The sequence below is a fragment of the Lissotriton helveticus genome, chromosome 5_1 (assembly GCF_964261635.1).
Source record: "Lissotriton helveticus chromosome 5_1, aLisHel1.1, whole genome shotgun sequence".
Taxonomy (NCBI): Eukaryota; Metazoa; Chordata; class Amphibia; order Caudata; family Salamandridae; genus Lissotriton; species Lissotriton helveticus.
The window spans coordinates 1,986,394,577-1,986,412,363 of NC_136065.1; the positions used below are offsets into that span (position 1 = coordinate 1,986,394,577).

The 17,787-nt window shown below is 45.0% G+C and overlaps 1 protein-coding gene across 1 annotated transcript in view; it reads left to right on the plus strand.

The window, feature by feature from the left end:
* Window positions 1-17,787, plus strand: part of TEKTL1 (tektin like 1) — a 248,290-nt gene that overhangs the window by 21,606 nt on the left and 208,897 nt on the right. The gene's annotated exons all lie outside the window — the stretch shown is intronic.

Genomic DNA, 17,787 nt, shown 5'->3' on the forward strand with positions numbered 1-17,787 from the left:
AGGCTTAGCGGATGACCTTCGCGGGACATTCAACAGCATTCGTGCTGCACAATTCTGTACTGGAATTCTAACTGTCCCTAGGGGAGTCCCGAGGTATAGTGCGTTAGCATAATCCAAACGTGTTAGGATCAGCGCTTGCACCATGATCTTCCTGGCTTCAAAAGGAAGAAGCCTGACAATTTTTCTCAGTAGCCTGATATAATCAAAACAGGTACCTGCAACCTTCCGGGCCTGTACCGCAAAATTCAGAGCTGGGTCTAACCAGACCCCCAAGCTTTTAATTTTCTCCTTTGGTAGAGGCGGCTGGCCAAGACTGGTAGGCCACCAATTTTCAACAGTGGTGGGTGGGTTGTATCCCAGCATCATCACCTCCGTTTTTGCGCCATTTAACTTTAAAAAGGATTTATCCATCCAATCATGGATCTTGTCAAGGCAGGTGGAAAGATTTGCATACGGGGCGGCTTGGGTAGTCAGGGAGATGATGAGCTGGGTGTCGTCTGCATACGTCACCAGCTGTACCCCCCAGGGCAACACCACCTCAGCCAATGGCCTCATATATATATTAAATAAGGTAGGGCTCATTCAAGCGGCTGGGGCCTCTGATCCTGATCGGACTAGATTCCAAAACAGCCGTATGTTCTTTGATTCTATTGCCTCGAGCAATTTACCCCAACAGATATCCTTATGGGCTCTTCTTGTGCTATTAAGAAGCATGATATAGTCTTTCTTTAATTTGGCGAGGTTTTCTGCTCTAGCCTTATCAAATTTTTTACGCAGACTGCGCTGTTCTCTCCTTAGTTCTCTTTTCTTATTTAGACAGTCTGTATTAAACCAGTTACCTTTCTTGACCTGTGTGTTTTGGTTACTCTTGCGGGCCTTTGCGTCCGTTCTGAGTTCAACCTTGATGCTTTGTACCACTTGGTTTATCTTATCAATATACCAGGCCAGATCTAAACCAGCTGTACATCCTAAAGGTATATTTTGTTGGAGCCTGGTTAACTTTTCTATGTATTCTTCGGTTAACCGTGTTGAAATTCGCCTAGGATAATCCATCTGTTGTATAATTACTTTCTCGGTGACAATTTCGTGGGAATGTACCAACTCCAGTTCTAAAATATTGTGGTCACTATCTTCTATATGGTTGACCTTAAAGCCCTTTATTAGATTGAAATTCCATGCTGGCATAAAAGCATAATCTATTGGACAGTTTTGTGACCCTTGTTTAAACGTTTTCTTTGCCGGGCGGTCTTGTGGGAACCTGCCATTCAAGCAGAAAAAACTCTTGGTCGCTAAATAGTTTCCCAAACTTACATCATGCCGAGAGCATGAGCTTTCGGGAAACTTTGCTTGGATTATATTGTTGGATTCTAAAATTTCCAGATACATGAGATCATGCCGCTTAGGGTTGAGTTTATGATTAAAATCTCCTATCAACAAAATCAAATCTGAATCGTACTTTTCACCCAGAAGATCTACATCATTCTTAAATTTTTCCATTTCAGCTCCATATTCCTCCTGGGCACCCCATTGCATGTACACATTTAAAAGCAACACATTTTCTTTCTTATTACCAACAGCAGTTAAGGTTTTTCTATTACAGAGCAGCCATTTACATGTTACAGTGAGCTGGAATACATTTTTCACAGATTTTGTAGATAATAACGTCAATAAACCCCCTGCTGGGCGTCCTGATTTAGATTTTACTGCCGGTCGGTAGGCTTCACGGAACCGTTCCACTATACGGGGCTCGCCACATAGCCAGGTCTCCTGGATACAAAGGATCACATTATTTTCTGCAAGTTCTTTTAATCGTTCTAATTTTATTTGATTTCCTAACCCATTTATGTTCCAGGAGACTACTTTTAGGCCATATGGCAGCCCTGATGCCTATTCCACGTCGCTAAGGGGCCCATACCTATTTGATACCTCTAAGTACTGCTTGGAAGGTCCTGGGAGGCCAGTATTAAGGCTCCAATTGTTCCAAGAGTCCTCAGGAGCAGAATTATTTATTATACTATTAAGATTTCCTAAGCCTAACCCTACACCACTTTCTAACAGTCTTACTTGCCTTTTTCCTAGCCCTGCATGGTGCTTTAGGAAGGCTTTGCCTTGCATTTCACTTTCTTCTGCCCCTACTTCTTCAATAGGTCCTAACCGAATCCCTGCTTTTAGTAACTCACTTTCTGCTCTCTCAATGGCGATTTTTACCAGGTCAGAATAAACTTGAACCTTGGTAAACTCTTTTCCATCGGGGGTTACTTGAAAGCCCACCTGGCGGAGATCTTTTGTGCCTATCCCTTTCAAGTTAGGGCAGTGGGCGAATGAAGTAAGAAGAAGTGATCTATTTAAATACGAGCTCTTCTTCATTTTTTTCCCGCCCCTTCCCATTTTTACTTGCTCAAAATACAGCCATTGGTTTCCTTTAGGCTCCATTTCTTTTAAGTTTAACCCCCTATGTGGTTGTTGTATATTAGCTTCAATGGCTTTCTTGTTGTATTGCTTCCCCTTATTATTTTGTTCTGTCTTACCCATTCCTTTTATTACTTGCTTCCTTACCGGATTCTCTGTACTTCCTATTCTTACTCTACTCGCTCTCTCTCTCTTAGTTTTTGGGGATTTTAATTTTAACGCATGTTCCGTTAGACTTATTGATTCCTCCAACTCTCTCGCTTTTTCCACTACTCTGATTTTACACTTTCTTTGCACTCTTTTCCTAATGCGTCCCCCCTGTCTTGATAGGGAATGTCTCTTATACTCGCCCCTTCTTTTTACAAGCATAGGCCATTTTGAAATGTAGACTTCATGGTTTACAACGGGGGGTTCTATATTCCCAACCTTCCCCCCCCCACAGTGGGTGTTACATGCACGAGGTCAGGAACTGGTCTTATCATTGAGGGCATTTGGCCCCTGATTCCTTGTAATTCACCCTGAATTTTTGAGAGGTGTGAATTCTGTGTTTTTAAAATGTCATGATTTAACATTGTCACTTCCAAGATTCCCTGGAGTGTTTTTTGCAACATTAATATCAGATCCAACATAGAGGAGGCCGGGTTTGTTGAAGTTTCTGGGTTAAGCTGTAGAGATTGATTGCAGTCTTTGGTACCCTTGGACCCTATAGTGTGCTCATCGTACGCCTCAGGTCCCTTCGAGATTCCATTCTGAACGGAACAGTCATCCTCTTCATGTCCTTGATTTTCATTATTTTTTCCCTTTGAATCAAGGAGTATAGATCATTTTGGGGACGAGGATAGTCGGGGTGACATTATAGGTCCATTATGAGCAATTAAAGACTGTAAAGATTGGTTAATTAAGATTTCAGAGTCCACCATTTGTTCATCAAATATAACAGAAGTGCCTTCCTTCCAGGATTCCTCCCCGGCTGTTTCCTGATCCATCGCGAGGGGCTTAACTGGTGAGAAAACCCTTTTAAAGTGTTTTCCCACAAAGTCTTTCAGGGAGTTTGAAGCTATACCCCCCTTACTCCCCACTTGCGATGATTCCTTGAGGGGTTTTTCTTTTTTCTTTAGAGTGCGTTTGGACCTTGGTTTTGGCCCTAGGTCGTCAGGGCTCCCCCCCCGAAGTGTTTAGATCCATTGGGGGGATTTTAGAAGACTTTGCCTGTCCCAACGCGCTTTTATTCTTCCTCGGTGCCATCAAAGGAACTTTTTAGATAAAAATTGCGTCTGCCCTTAATCCCCAGCTGACTCCGCCCCTTAATCCTAGATACTGTCCTCAGGACTGGTAGGGGGTCGGTTTTTGGGATGAATAAAGGTAATAAAAGAAAGGGGGAGGGGATAAGAAAACACCCTTTACCAAACTTACCTCTGTTGTGCTTTTTATAGATACTCCTGCGCCATACCCGTGCCCGTGCCCTTTACAGCATTACACTCGAAAGGCCCTTGCCTCTCCTTGCTTTTTCAGGAGCCGAGGAACCCTGGCACCTTTATCCTGCGCCTTCTTCCGATTTTGCCTGGCGTCTCCCTCCACTTTCTGCAGGTATTCAGGGCTCTCAGGGCTCTCACTGTGAAGGCTGGAATATATGCGTTTTGCGCGTCTTTTCCCCTCTCTGCAACTTCCTTTCCCTCACTGGGGTTATTGCAGGTCGGGGGGGGGGGCAGGTGGTGGCCGGGAGGCGGGTATGACGTCCAATTTCGAATCTCCAGCAGCCTTTCCCTCCCTGGGGTTATCACAAGTCGGGGGGGGGGGGGGGGGGGGTCAGGGTGCGGCTATGGCGTCCGATTTAAACCAAGCCCCGAGCCTAGTTTCCACGTCTCTTGCTCGGGGCTTCTCCTTTTCCTTCTCCTTGCAGCTTCCTTGCTCGTCACGTGATGAGGGTCACGGGTCACGGGCGGTATGCGGAACACAGCACAACAGAGCTCAATCAATCAATCAAATAGATTTTATTGACTGTAAGAATAACAATGTTATCGCATCACAATATGCAGATTAAAGATAAAAACAAGAGCAATCCCCCCATCCAACCTAACCTGCTTCACCAGCAGAAGTGACATGGACACAAATGACTGTAAGGGAACATCTCAGCGCAAAGACTAGTCGAGGATATGGACCCACATAAATATTTTTAAATAAGTAATATACAATCGGCACAGACCCCTAATCAACCAACTGTACTACCAATCATGGAGGTGGGCATCCGGGGGCTCCAGGAGCTCAGCGAGCATTGCCGCCCATGACTGCAAATTGTCTGTCCATTTTTTGTCCCTACGAGTTGTTGTATATGACACTCCTCAGCCATCGCCCACTCAGCCACATCACGCAGCCAGTCAGACACTTTCGGGGCTATAGGAGACAGCCATCTGATAGCGACCCTACTCTTAGCGAGTACCAATCCGAGGAGGATAAACCTCCTACTCAACTTTCTTTTCTTGCTGGCCGGTATTATCCCCAACAGGCATGCACCAGCAGCTCTGGGAATGGATCACCCCCTTACTGTATTCAAGGACTCCAAAATGGTTGCCAATAGGTATCTGAGATGAGGCATCCCCAAAGCATGTGAACAAAGTCTGCACGCTGTTCGGCACATCGGGGACAAGAGAGGGAACTCACTGGATAAATGGCATGTGATGTAATCGGGGTGAGATACTCCTGATGGACGGCATTATACTGGAGTAGTTTGAATCTCGAATTCATAGATGTTACTTTAATCCCCTCATGTACTCCCTCCCATGCTTTAGCAGAAAGAGGGGCCCACAGGATCTCATGCCACCAGTTGTGCACCGGCAAGGTGCTCAGAGGGAAATCCTCCTGCAGAGCCCGATAAAAGTTCCCAGAGTCTGAGATTCCTGAGAGGCATCAGGGAAGGAATACCATATTCCGCGAGCCGTCGCTGCCATCTTTGCAAATTGCAAGACCTGACCAGTCCCTAAGGCAAACAAGTCCATGGCATTGCCCATAGTGATTTACTTTTACAGGTCATCTATCGTTGTATTTAGTACTATTCCTTGGTCAGTCGGTAAGGTCATGATGGGTGAGCAGTAAATGTAAGGTCCTTAGAGGGCGGCGCCATTCTTGAATGGAGTCGCCCAAGGGGGAGGGACAAGTGGTCTCTCCTAGAACTCCAGGGGCAGTTACAGCCAGTGGCTGGATAGGTGCGTGGGAGCGGGGGGTTACGCTTTCCCTAGGCTGTTTGGCCACCCCGCACGTGCACAATGACGCCAGCAAAGGGCGCAGAACTGCATGGGCCCCTTATGGAGATAGTATACAGAGTGTACGGGGGTAACTGGCGGGGGGAAGTACCCTCACAGTGAACGGGCACTCTGCGCATGCACACTCCGGTGGGAGGGCTGGTTTAATTTGATAAGGATCTGACACCAGTTATTGACCTTGCCATAGGCTCAAATAGGGATACGCAGAAAAGTAACTGCTTTTATGATTATTGATGATGATATGTTTAGATTCGGTAGGAATAACTTGTATTAGAGTTATGTTAAGGATAGCCATCTGACATCTGTACTTATCAATGTAATTATATGTTTTCTGGGTATTTTGTAAATATTGTAAATAATGAGTTTCTTTTAATTATGTTAATAAATACGGCCGGGGGGTTATATACGACCCCCTTTCCAAAGAAAATAAACTCTTGTTACTGATATTGTCTGGTTTTTCACAAGGGAGGAGGGGGTATAGGTAGTACCAGGCCATAATCCTCCTGCAGAGCCTGATAAAAGTTCCCAGAGTCTGAGATTCCTGAGAGGCATCAGGGAAGGAAGGCCATATTCTGTGAGCCGTCGCTGCCATCTTCGCAAATTGCAAGACCTGACGAGCCCCTAAGGCAAACAAGTCCATGGCATTGGCCATAGTGATAAATCTATCCTTAGGGTTCAAATCTCGTACGGTATTCTCTCGCATGCCATCTGTCAACCGGTATTATCTGGGCAATGAGCGCAAAAGGAGGCAGTGTCCAGGCACACATATCGAGGGCAAATGCAGCCATTTGAAGGACCTGATGAACTGACTTCTACCAGGCCCTGCAGACCTGATTGACCACAAACCGCATAGACTCTGGAACCCCCACTACTAGCATCAAGAGCTCCGGAAAAAGAACTCCTCTGCATGTGCCACACAACAATCTGCGCTCCTGGGTTCTCCCCTTTGTCAAACGTATGCAAGGCATGCTGTAATTAAGGTGCTAGGCAATAAAGATCAGTCATGGTAATTCAAGCTCCCCTTTCTTCCAGAGACCCTTGAGAGTCCTTAAGCTTCCTCTCTTCCTCCCTGAGGCCAATAGTAGCTCAACTACCAGTTATCTAGTTCTCCAAAATATTTACTAAGGATCTCAAACATAGCCCCCTGGAAAACATACAAGCAGCGTGTCAGAATTATCACTTACACCAACGCCATCCTACCCACCAAGGACAGCCAGACGGTATTTTTTAAAACTTCACCTTGGGCATGAGCCCTTATTAAATAGTTGGGGGCAGATTTACAACTTCTGGCGCATCGCTGCTAATCAGCAGGGATGCACCAGAAAAGTTGCAACACGCCAAACCACCCGTGCACCACCACTGATGCGCATTACAATGCGGCACGCCGTGGCACACGGATGGGCAGGCGTGCCGCATCCCCGGCGAAAAGACGGCACATTGCTGGAGTCGCATCGCAATCGCGGAGCAGCTCCAGCAAGGCTCAGGGGTGCCCTATGTCTAACATGCCTCGTCAATCCTTATGCCTGCTCAAAAGTGACTCAGTGAAATCTTGTAGATTTCGCTGCATCACTTTTACGAGGTGCACCTGCGATGGAACGCTCACCCTGCGCGGGAACGCCCACATGAAACCTGACGCAGGTTTAATGTGGCGCAAGGATTTACAACGTGACGCATCTCCCTAGATGCATCACATTGTAAATACGGCGCAACATGGCGCATGTTTCATGCCACCGCTGCGTCACAAAAGTGATGCAACGGCAGCGTAAAACTGTAGCAGGGGTCTTGTAAATTAGCCTCTTGGTATTTAAATGTTATACCCTCCTATCGATCACGCACAAGATGTGATAGCACATTGAGACAAAAAAAGGGAAAGGGAACCAACCTTAGGTGTAAGGGGATCAGTTTGTCATGAAGATTTTAGTTTGAAACATTTATGGGTATTAATCCTTACCCAAACTATTCTATAAATAAGTCCTTGAGGAATATTCTATTTTGATTCTGCAGGAAACTTGTTTGCAGCAATACTCTTCTATAGATGGATTTAATTATTGTGCAAAAATTGCTAGTCATGCAAATTCAGGGTATGCATCAGGAGGCCAATTGATGTTGGTATCAGGTCTGCATGGGAGAAAAAATCACATATTTGGGAACCTCCTCCAATTGGTTATTACTAGCTTGTTTAATTGTAATGTACAACAATCATAGTATGAATAACTTGTTCCTTTGTGTGAAGATTTGAATTCTTCCAAATTGCACCATTTCAATGATTGATTAAAAAATGTAGATCATTTGTCGATTTTGTGCTGCACATTTTCATTTCAATTGTTATTTTGGCAGAGGACTTTATTTAAAAATGTCTCTTACTTCTTTTGATGAATTTTTGGAAGACCAAATTGAATTTCAGATCTCGGGATTAGAGTTTCAAAAGGGAGAATGTTCTTGCAGAACATATCTGAGGATATCAATAATTGTACAGCACACTTTAAGTAGTCTGAATAGTTGATTTCCAAATGACATTCCTGCTCAGGCTGTGCTCGGATATTGGCATTGCCTAACCCCAATCGATTACTTATTCATCCCGACAGATTAGATTGGTGGAATTAATGACCTCAAGGTGGTCAATTATGGAAATAGTGATCATTTAGCTTTGGTGGATGGATTAAATAGCAAATATAGAAATCCAACTGAGCCCACCTTAAATTAAAATCATAGAGTAAGGGTTTCAGTATCTGAAGAAAATATCAAAAAGCTGCCTAAGATCACATTTGAAAAGGACATGTTAGGAGTACCAATGGTGGACTAGAGTGGTATAATCAGTTGATGGAAAGAGTTGAATCACTTTTAATAGTGAACTATTATCCCACTCGAGTTACTGGGTCTAATAAATGTAGTATTTGGAAGGGATGGTTTAGCCAGAATGCCAAGACATAAAGAGATCCCTCGATAGTAGGCGCCCAAAAATTGCAATTAATGAAGAGACTCTGCTCAGACAGGTATACAAAATGCAGAAAAACGCATACCAATCATTGCTGCAGCAAAAAAAGAAAAGCTATTGCGAAGCAAATTGGGGAAAAAATGCAAAAACTAATACCAAGGGAAATTAAAAATCCTTTTAGTGTTTGGTCAATAGTGAGCTGACAGTTTCACGAGTAACTTTAGAAGCTCAAATCTCTGAATCTCAGTAGGTTGAATACAGATCGAAATTTATTTAAGGCTCCAATCCAAACCCTGTTTCAGGTTGTACAATTGCTTATTCAAAGAAAAAGCAACTTACGCAGCTTAAATACACAGGTAAAATTCTGGAAATAATTCATGATCTGAAACCTCCATTTAAAGGAAGCCCGGATAGATTGCCCATAATATTGTTTAAACCAGATCCTCTTTGGCGAGAGGGACTCTTGAGCCCTTTCTTTAGATGGGTCTTTTTTTCAAGTGAAATACCAGAATCATGGAGGAGTGTGATTTTAAAGCCTATTCTCAAGAAGCGTTCCAAAGTCAACCAGCAAATTATAGATTGTTTTCCCATCTGGACACAATCTCAAAAACATATGCTCAAACTCTGTTAAAATCCCTACTGTCTTGGGCCTTTGATTCAGGAATTATCCCAGTTGAACAGGGGATTTAGGCAATACCACTCTATGGTGGATTACTGTTTAGTATTTTTGTTAACAGCTAGGCAGTCTTTAGGTCCTGTCTGCAAACTTTGTTGTTGATTTGTAGACTAGAGGCTTTCAGGAATGACAAGGACCTCTTTTCTAAGGAGCAACGTTGGGTGTACCATTTAGGTACTCACCAGACAGGCCTTAATGACGAAATACCCTGGTCCCAACTCATGATCTAAATGATCCAAGCGCCCTTCTGCCAATATGTATAATGTATGTCACACTTTCTATGCCCTCAGTAATGGCCCAGACCTAAATTGGGCGTCCTTTTGCCATTCACGCCGAACTACTGGAATCAGTGTTACAGTACGCGCATGCGCGCAGAAGCAACACTTTACCGCGCATGCGTACTCCAGTCGGGACTCCGGTTCACTACGGGCGAAGGTTGCTTTCCGCTCTAAAAGAATATTTTACAAACTACCAAGTACCAAGTTAGCGGTTATCCGCGACTAACTTTTATGCAAACAGAGGGTTTTTGAAAAATACAAGAAATACGAAATAAATATCCATCCAACAATGGCCGCCGCAGTAACCATGATTTGGGACCCGTTCTCGAGGGCACACCTGTCCCGAGTCCGAGTCATTAACCAATCAACCCGCCATAATCCAATTAACCCCACTATATATAAACCCGCCCGGTCCTGACTTGTCACAAACACGGAAGCCACGGACGAAGGAGGAAGCACCGACGTGCTGGGGGTTGAGTAAGTGCGGCATAGCCGATCCGGACAAACAGCTGAGAGCTCACCGTGTAAACTAATGCAGCAAAACCACCTAGGCTGCCACACCAAAACCTAGAACAAGAATACATTTCTTTCCCTTGTCCCCTTTTCTTCCCCTCTGCAGTTGGACCCTCAAATACCCTTTGTCCAGACTTGGCTCATGGGGCACTGACTCCAACCATCCTAAGTATGTATCTATGACAAAATACATGCTTTTTCAAGCTAACTCACTGAATTTAAGTTCTAATGTGTGTGCTCTTTACTGTACGTTATTCAGCACTTCACTATCCCACAATTGAGTACTTTCCAATTCACCTGGGATACCAAGTACCATAGTTTATATGTGTGTTCATTGTTTTTCTTCTTCCCTTACAGGTGACTATTAGTCAAGCGCAATGGGATCCGCGCATTAATAACCACGTGCTCTTGTTTTTCAGGCTTATTACATCAGAACTTCTGATAGAGCTAGGGATACGTATAATTATAAATTATATCTATACACATTGATAAAGAAAATATTATCACACTTCTTTGTACATACACCTTAATAGTTACTATTTTTCTGTGATAACACATTAGTGAGTGACAGGGGGATCTGACCCCGGTCCTGACGAAGGGGCATGTCGCCCCGAAACATGTTGACCCGCACAGGAGAGTAAGCCCATTAACTTGCTTTGGCTCTCCGAATCACTTTTTTTTAACAATACCAGCCAGTGTCTATTAAATAGTTTTTTCTACCACTAGGCCAGGTATTTTTTAACATCACTTATATATATCACCCCTGACCCTACTGACACTCACTCCTATTCACTCACATAGCACCCACATTAAAAGGTGCTCCAGCGTAGTCGCTTGTCGCAGCACTGCCCCGTCCCGCAGCGGGGCGGGAAGACCCCAATGATGAAGCATGACACCAAGGGCCCTTTTGGTGTGTGAGGGGTATTTTAACACACATTGTGTATTCCATGAACATCAGGATACACACTAACTCTACGTGAGGTGGACCTTGTTGATAAACTGTACTTTCAGGAGAGGAGGATGCGTCCACCTTGGTGCCGTTGAGCACCACCTTTTCACTCCCCCCATTGATATTTTTTACTTGATTTGTAGACTCCCCAGCTACTATTGACCTGGTGGACTGTGATATCCACTGGGAAAAGGTGTTGGAACATCCTGCAGGACTTGCTGTTTATGATGCAACAACTCTTTTAGACCTGTCAGCCTTAGGGTGGTCTTCCCCCAAACGTTTTGGCTTGCTTCTGCATTAAATTTTTTGATCTAATTTGTGATGGCCTTAGCACTTTACCACTGCTAACCATTACTAAAGTGTGTGTGCTCACTTCTTAAAACATGGTAACATTAGCTTATTCCCAATTGGCATATTTAATTTACCTATAAGTTACTTATTTACTTATAAGTCCTTAGTAAAATGGTAATACATGTGCCAAGGACCTACAAATTAAATGCTACTAATGGGCCTGCAGCACTTGTGTCACCCACTTAAGTAGATTTGCAATCCTGTCTCAGGCCTGCCATCACAGCCTGAGCAGATTCAAACTGGCATTTCAACGTGCCAAAATAAACCTTTGCCATGCTCAAACTGCCTATTCCAAATTCTGCCTATTTAATGCATAGGTCACCCCTCGGGTATGCCCTAAGCAGCCCACGGGGCAGGGTGCAACATATTTAAAAAGTAGGACATGTTCTTTTAAGTTTTACATATCCTGGTAGTGAAAAACTCTTACATTTTTATTTCACTACCGCAAAGCCTACCTCTCCCACAGAATAGCTTTGGAGTTACATTATTACATTTAATAAGCTGTAACTTCCAAATGGGTACAGTTCATGTTTGGTGTCTTTGGAATTGTAATGAAAAATCTTCTTCAATGGTGAATTCGGATTTTTGATTCCAATTTTGAAAATACCACTTTTAGAAAATTGCTATAGCAAAACAAAAAGATGGACGGAATGCTGAACATTGTCAAACATTCACCCCCGGTCACAGATCTGGGTTAAATCCATAGTTTTTTTGCTCACCATGCCTCTACTGATTGGACCCAGCCATATGTAAATCAGTCTTGATTCTGCTCCCAATGGGAACAGCCCGAACTGTCATGTCAGATCCTTGCTGGACCGAAAACAAGCATTTTGGGACCAGTTTTGGGAAATCACCCCCCATCAGCCAGGCTAGCTTGAATCCAGTGGCATAGCATGCATGGGACCCACTTCTGGATATTTCTTTCCCACTTTTAGGAAGTTGGCATTTTCTTGCCTTAGCCATTTAGTGCCTACTGTCTGTCTCTGGGTCACATGGCTGAGTGCGATTGTCAGATGAACTTTGTGTATTCCTCATAGACAGCCATGCAAATTAGGGAGCTTATGCATGTCTGGATGGGCCATCACTGGCAGGATGGGAGAGTGAAATAATGCACAGCCCCACTTACACCTAAATAGGCTGTATCCTGCCTCCACACAAAGGATTAATCCCCCCTATAGTTAGTCCGGAGCCAGGGAGGCAGGAAACCTGTGCACTTCAAAGGGAAACCACTAGAAGCTTCTCCCCCTTGAAAGGAGGCACCAGGTATAAAGACTGGACCTCAGACACCAACTATTCAGTACACTTCTAAACCTGCGGAAGACTCTGCTGGGAAGAAGGACTGCTGTACTGCTGCAAGGACTGCTACTCTGCTGGACTGCTTCCCTGAAGGACTGTCTGCTCTCCTGTGCCGATTGATGTACTGACTTGCTGCCCTGCTGCCCTGCTGCCCTCCTGCCCTCCTGCCTGGCTGAGAAGGACTGGGCCTACAACCTGTACCCAGGACCATCAGAGCGATTCTAAGGGCCAAATCTCTTGTAATTGGCACCTGGACGCTACAATTGTAAGTTCTACCCTACCAAGTAGTACCACACCATTTCTGGACCCTTGGAAGTGGGCCTGAAAGTGCTCTGCCAAGCCTATCTGTGCATCTGGCAGAACAGACATGTCACCTGGCTTTGCTGCATGGTGCAAACCTGAGCAGAAAAAAATGCATTGCCCCTGCTGCATGGACTTTTCCCAGTGCTGGGACTCTACATCTCAGCTTTGCAGTTAATCGGAAGTGGCATTTCTCCTCTGCTGCATGACACATCACTGACGTGATCTTGCATTGCAGCCCCACAGCTCCTCGGAGCCCATGCATCTCCTTGGCTGCATGGTGCATCCTCAACGCTCGACTTTGCAAGCCCTCATCCATGGGATCCTCAATAACGATGCAGAACCTCACACCTCAGCCTCACAGCTCCTCCTGAACAGATGCAGCGCCTCAGCTGTGCAACCTATTCCTCGACAAGGGACCTAACAATGCCCCACAACCAGTATTTAAGGTACTGTTGTTCAGCGGGCTTCACTGGGTCTCAGTAGCCGACCCACGCTTCATCGTGGTCAGACTGAACTTGTGACTTCGTCCCAGTCTGGCGTAACCAGATAACCACAGTTGGTCCTTTGTGCATTTCTTAGGCTATTTTCACTTAAATCTTTAAATTTGCATATCTCTATTCTACTGATTATATTTTTGTTATTTTGGTCTTGTTTAATTTATTAAAATTTACTCTATCTTTCTATTTTTCTAATATGGAGTGGGATCTGTTTTGTGGTGTGTTGTGACTGTGTTATTGTTTGAATTGTTGCACAAATACTTTACACATTGCCACTAGTTAAGCCTGACTGCTCTGTGCCAAGCTTTCTGAGGGTTGAGCACAAGTTAACTTAGGGTTTACTTGTGCCTCATCCTGACAAGGATTATGGTTTCACTCCCTCAACCAGTAACCAAATTTCTTACAACCCCCATGGTTGATTTAGAAATTATGGATGCTGGTATGAAAAAAAATCCTATGCAAACGTGTTGCGGCAGGGGTGCGTTTTAGCATTGCTCCCATTTAGGCCTTTTATCTCCGATTTACCATCTACAGTAGAAATTGCAAACTCTTTTTTCATCAATAATAGGGAGTGCTCACGCCCCGTCTTATGGATGCCGATGATTTATATGGATGGGCCTGCAGAGAAAATGATGTGCTCTTCACTCTTATTGTCTCAGGTCCCAGATAAGAGTATACGGAGCATTATTTTACAACTCAGGATAGGAATCGATCCAAGCTGAAGCATCTCCAATCTTAGAGCTAGTTTCAGAAAATAATGGTTCTGTAAATGTAAATGTACCGGTATTTATAGAGCGCACAGCTACTTCCCTGAGGTAGTGTCCCAGCGCTGTCCGTATACCGCTTAGGAACCCTTCCTGGTTTTCCCTGTGAGTGTCCACTCCTGGGCACCCCCAGGGTGAAACCAGGCATCCCAGCGCTTTTGGGGCCGTTGTGGAGATTAAGCAAGCTATTGCCCAGAGTCGCAGAGTGGGACCCATGATTAGATTAGGCACCGAGGCGAAAATTATCAGGTCCGAGGAAATTGGGCCCAAGACCCGCCAAGGCGGGTATTGAACCCTGGTCCCGGGCCAGGCCTCTGCATCAGGGTCTGCCGCTCTAACCATTTGAGCCACACTTCTCCACTGTGAGTTACAAGTGAACTATTCTTCCGTCAATCTTTTATTGGACTACATTTTCATTTTGGGGAGCGAACAAGGTTCTTTTGCAACTTTTAGCCAAAAGATGGAAATAGAGATGATGAATGAGTCACCTTATGTTCTATGAAAACTTTAGATATTACAATTGCATTAGCAAAATATATTATGTCAATCACGAAGAGAACAATTTAATGTGATTTTAGGATTATGTTTAAGGGGAGAGTTTAGTTTTAACTTGATATTCTCTAGTCTATACTATGCTATAGATAGTCTGTATTTTTATACTTTATTTATTAGGTACGATTTAGTGGAATTAATTAATGTTGCTCAGTGTTCTTACCAGTGATGTAAAGGAACAAAGTGCAAAGTTGATTAAATTGATAATACGCGTGGGAAATTTGGTGATGAAATCAAGTTGTACATTTCTACAAGGGGCTTTCTTGGAAATTTAGGGGCCTATTAGGATGGCGGTCGGAAGATCAGCCCGACCGCCATGGTAGTGGGAAAAGACCACCCGTAAGGACCGCGGCATAACCGCCGGTCCGAATAGCATGCTCCGCAGTCGTAATCTGACCGCGGCTGTACGATCACAGGCCTTAACATTGCGGAGGTTGCTGCTGCCAGCAGCACATCCGTGATGTGAAAAAGAGCATGTCATGCATATCACTGCACTGCGTGGCAGGCACAGTGCCTGCCACCTGGTACAGGGACACCCAGTGCACCCACCCCCCCAACACATTGGGGGTCCGCAATGGGCCCCCAGCGACATTTTCCGCATGCCTTTCCATGGCGGTCCCACCGCCATGGAAAGGCTGGCTACCGCCGGTATCATAATCAAACCGGCGGTGCCTGGCCCTGCACCGGCACCATTGTACCGGTCCAGGCTACCCCGCTAGGCAGGCGTGCGGACTGGTACCGGCGGAAAAGTGACAGGCAGGAAATCTCACCGCCGCGGTCATCACCGCCATGCTAATGGGACCGGTGGTTTTCCGGGTTGTGACCACGGGCGGATGTCCGCCACCAGTCCGGCGGTTATCACTGCTGGCTTGGCGGCGGCCATCCGTCCACCATCCTAATAGACCCCAAAGTGTTTTATAACTACTTTTCTCCTTACTCCACTCAGCACTCTTTTAAAATGTTCTCCTTTTTAGGTCTCGCCTGAGCCAGTGCATGCACTTCAACTGGCGAGACATTTAGTGAGTGCGCTTTAAAAAGCCGACCACCGCTTTTTGTGTGGCCTAGAGCCTGCGGCTTCAAAAGAAGAGAGTTTCCCAGATAAACCAGAAAGGACTGGGTATCGACAATCAAAAAAAAGGGGGGGTTCCTTTCTGTGTTCTTCAGTTAACTCATGACCCTTTGGCACATAGCAAATATTCACAAACAATTTTATACACGACATGACTAAATATTTAGTGCAGGAGACTCAATTGGTTCATCATTTTACACAAATTTATTATTAGCAAATATCTTTGTTAAAATAATACAATGTACAATAAAAATAGTGTGCATTCAATGGCTCAGATCTATAATGTTTCACCTCTGATCTATGAGTCATTTGTTGCATACGTTACACCCATTAGACATAAAACAAAAATTAATACAAATTAAACAATTATTTCCATTGCGAGTTAAAATCACGCGAAGTCCTTTTGTCGACACGTTTCGGTGCTTGAGTTTTAATCGTGAAAACACCTTCCTCAGGACTGAACTTTGTTAAAACCAGATGTCTTCTTTTTATATTGCTTGTGAATCCTAATTTTCTGTGGCATCTAGGACCCTCAGGATTATTTTCTAGGTCCTCTTCGTGGGTGTGATTCTACCACGATGCTTCACTGTAAGGGGTGCAGTCATATCGTAATTGACACCATCAAGCTTAATTCTATTATTAGACTCTTGTTCTGTACGTATATTCCACGCTGCTTAAAATCATAGCGTTCCCATCCGGACATTAAAAATCTTGGTACCGCGTAAGGCTTTGACTCTTCTGACTTAATCACTGTGTTTCTTAGCGAGTCCGGTAGTTCTCGGGGACTTTTTATCTTCCTCCCTCTTAGCCCAAAACCGGCTTTGCCTTGCAGTTTGCAGCGGAAATACCTGTATGCGCATGCGCGTCACGATGTCATGTCCTCTTCGCGATTCAATCGCGCACAGTTATGAGCAGAGGTGCTCTCTGGCTTTCCTCAGTCGTCATGGCTCATTAAGTGCATCGCTCGCGGACACCCTTACAGCCCGCGATCACTTTCACATTGAGGGCCGTGCGGCCGCGTCACTTTCACGGCCGCGCGGCCAATGTTTGCTTTTTGTAACACTTGTTTTACGGCGCTTAGAAACAGTTAGCATGGTGGATTAAACATGCAAACGGGTTATTCCCTTCTATAACCCTCTCCCTCTCCGTTCTCCCTTCACCTGTCCATCACTCCCTTCCTTTCGCTACCCTGTCTCTCCTTGGTCTCCTCCTGCCTCCACTCTCCTTTGTTCCTCCTGAGTCCTCTCCCTCGCTCTCCACCTCACCGGCTTTCTCTTCCTTCTTTGCCCCCACTCTCTTCCGACTCGATTTTGCTTCTGCCTCCCTATTCCTACCCCCCCTTCTCTTTTACATCTTCTCTCCCCCACCCCTCGCTCTCCTCTTCCCATCCGTTCTTTTCGTGTGTACCCTCCCCTCCGTTCTTCCGGTTTCTCCTTCCCTCCCCTTCCCGTTGCACACGCAGACCTGTTGCCCACACACCCCTCACCAATAGACTTTCATTGCTTTCCTGAAATAACAAAGCTGCCGGCAGTGCAGCAGGGCTGACGGCGCAGAACAAAGGCAGACCTGCTCAGGAAGTCACGACGTGTGTGAGCTGCTGGCATGCGCACCCTGAGCTGGCAGCACCCCTGTGCCATCCCTGCCCAGACATTAATGGCATGCACATAGGTTTATGGGGATTTGTGCTTCATTGGATGGCTATGGGTTTATTTGCATCTTTACAGAGTGGTCTGCGTGCATCTCTTTGAAAGTTTACAGAGAGGTGTGCACCTCTGTGTGTGTTTACTAAGACACATGTGGTTGCTTGTGTTGGGTACCCTCGCGAACAGTTGGGCATCTCTCTGAATGTTTACACACACGTGTGGTTCCCTCAGTATGTTTACAGAGAGGTATGTGTCTTTGGTATGTTGAATGGCAGGTGTGGATCTCTGTATGTTT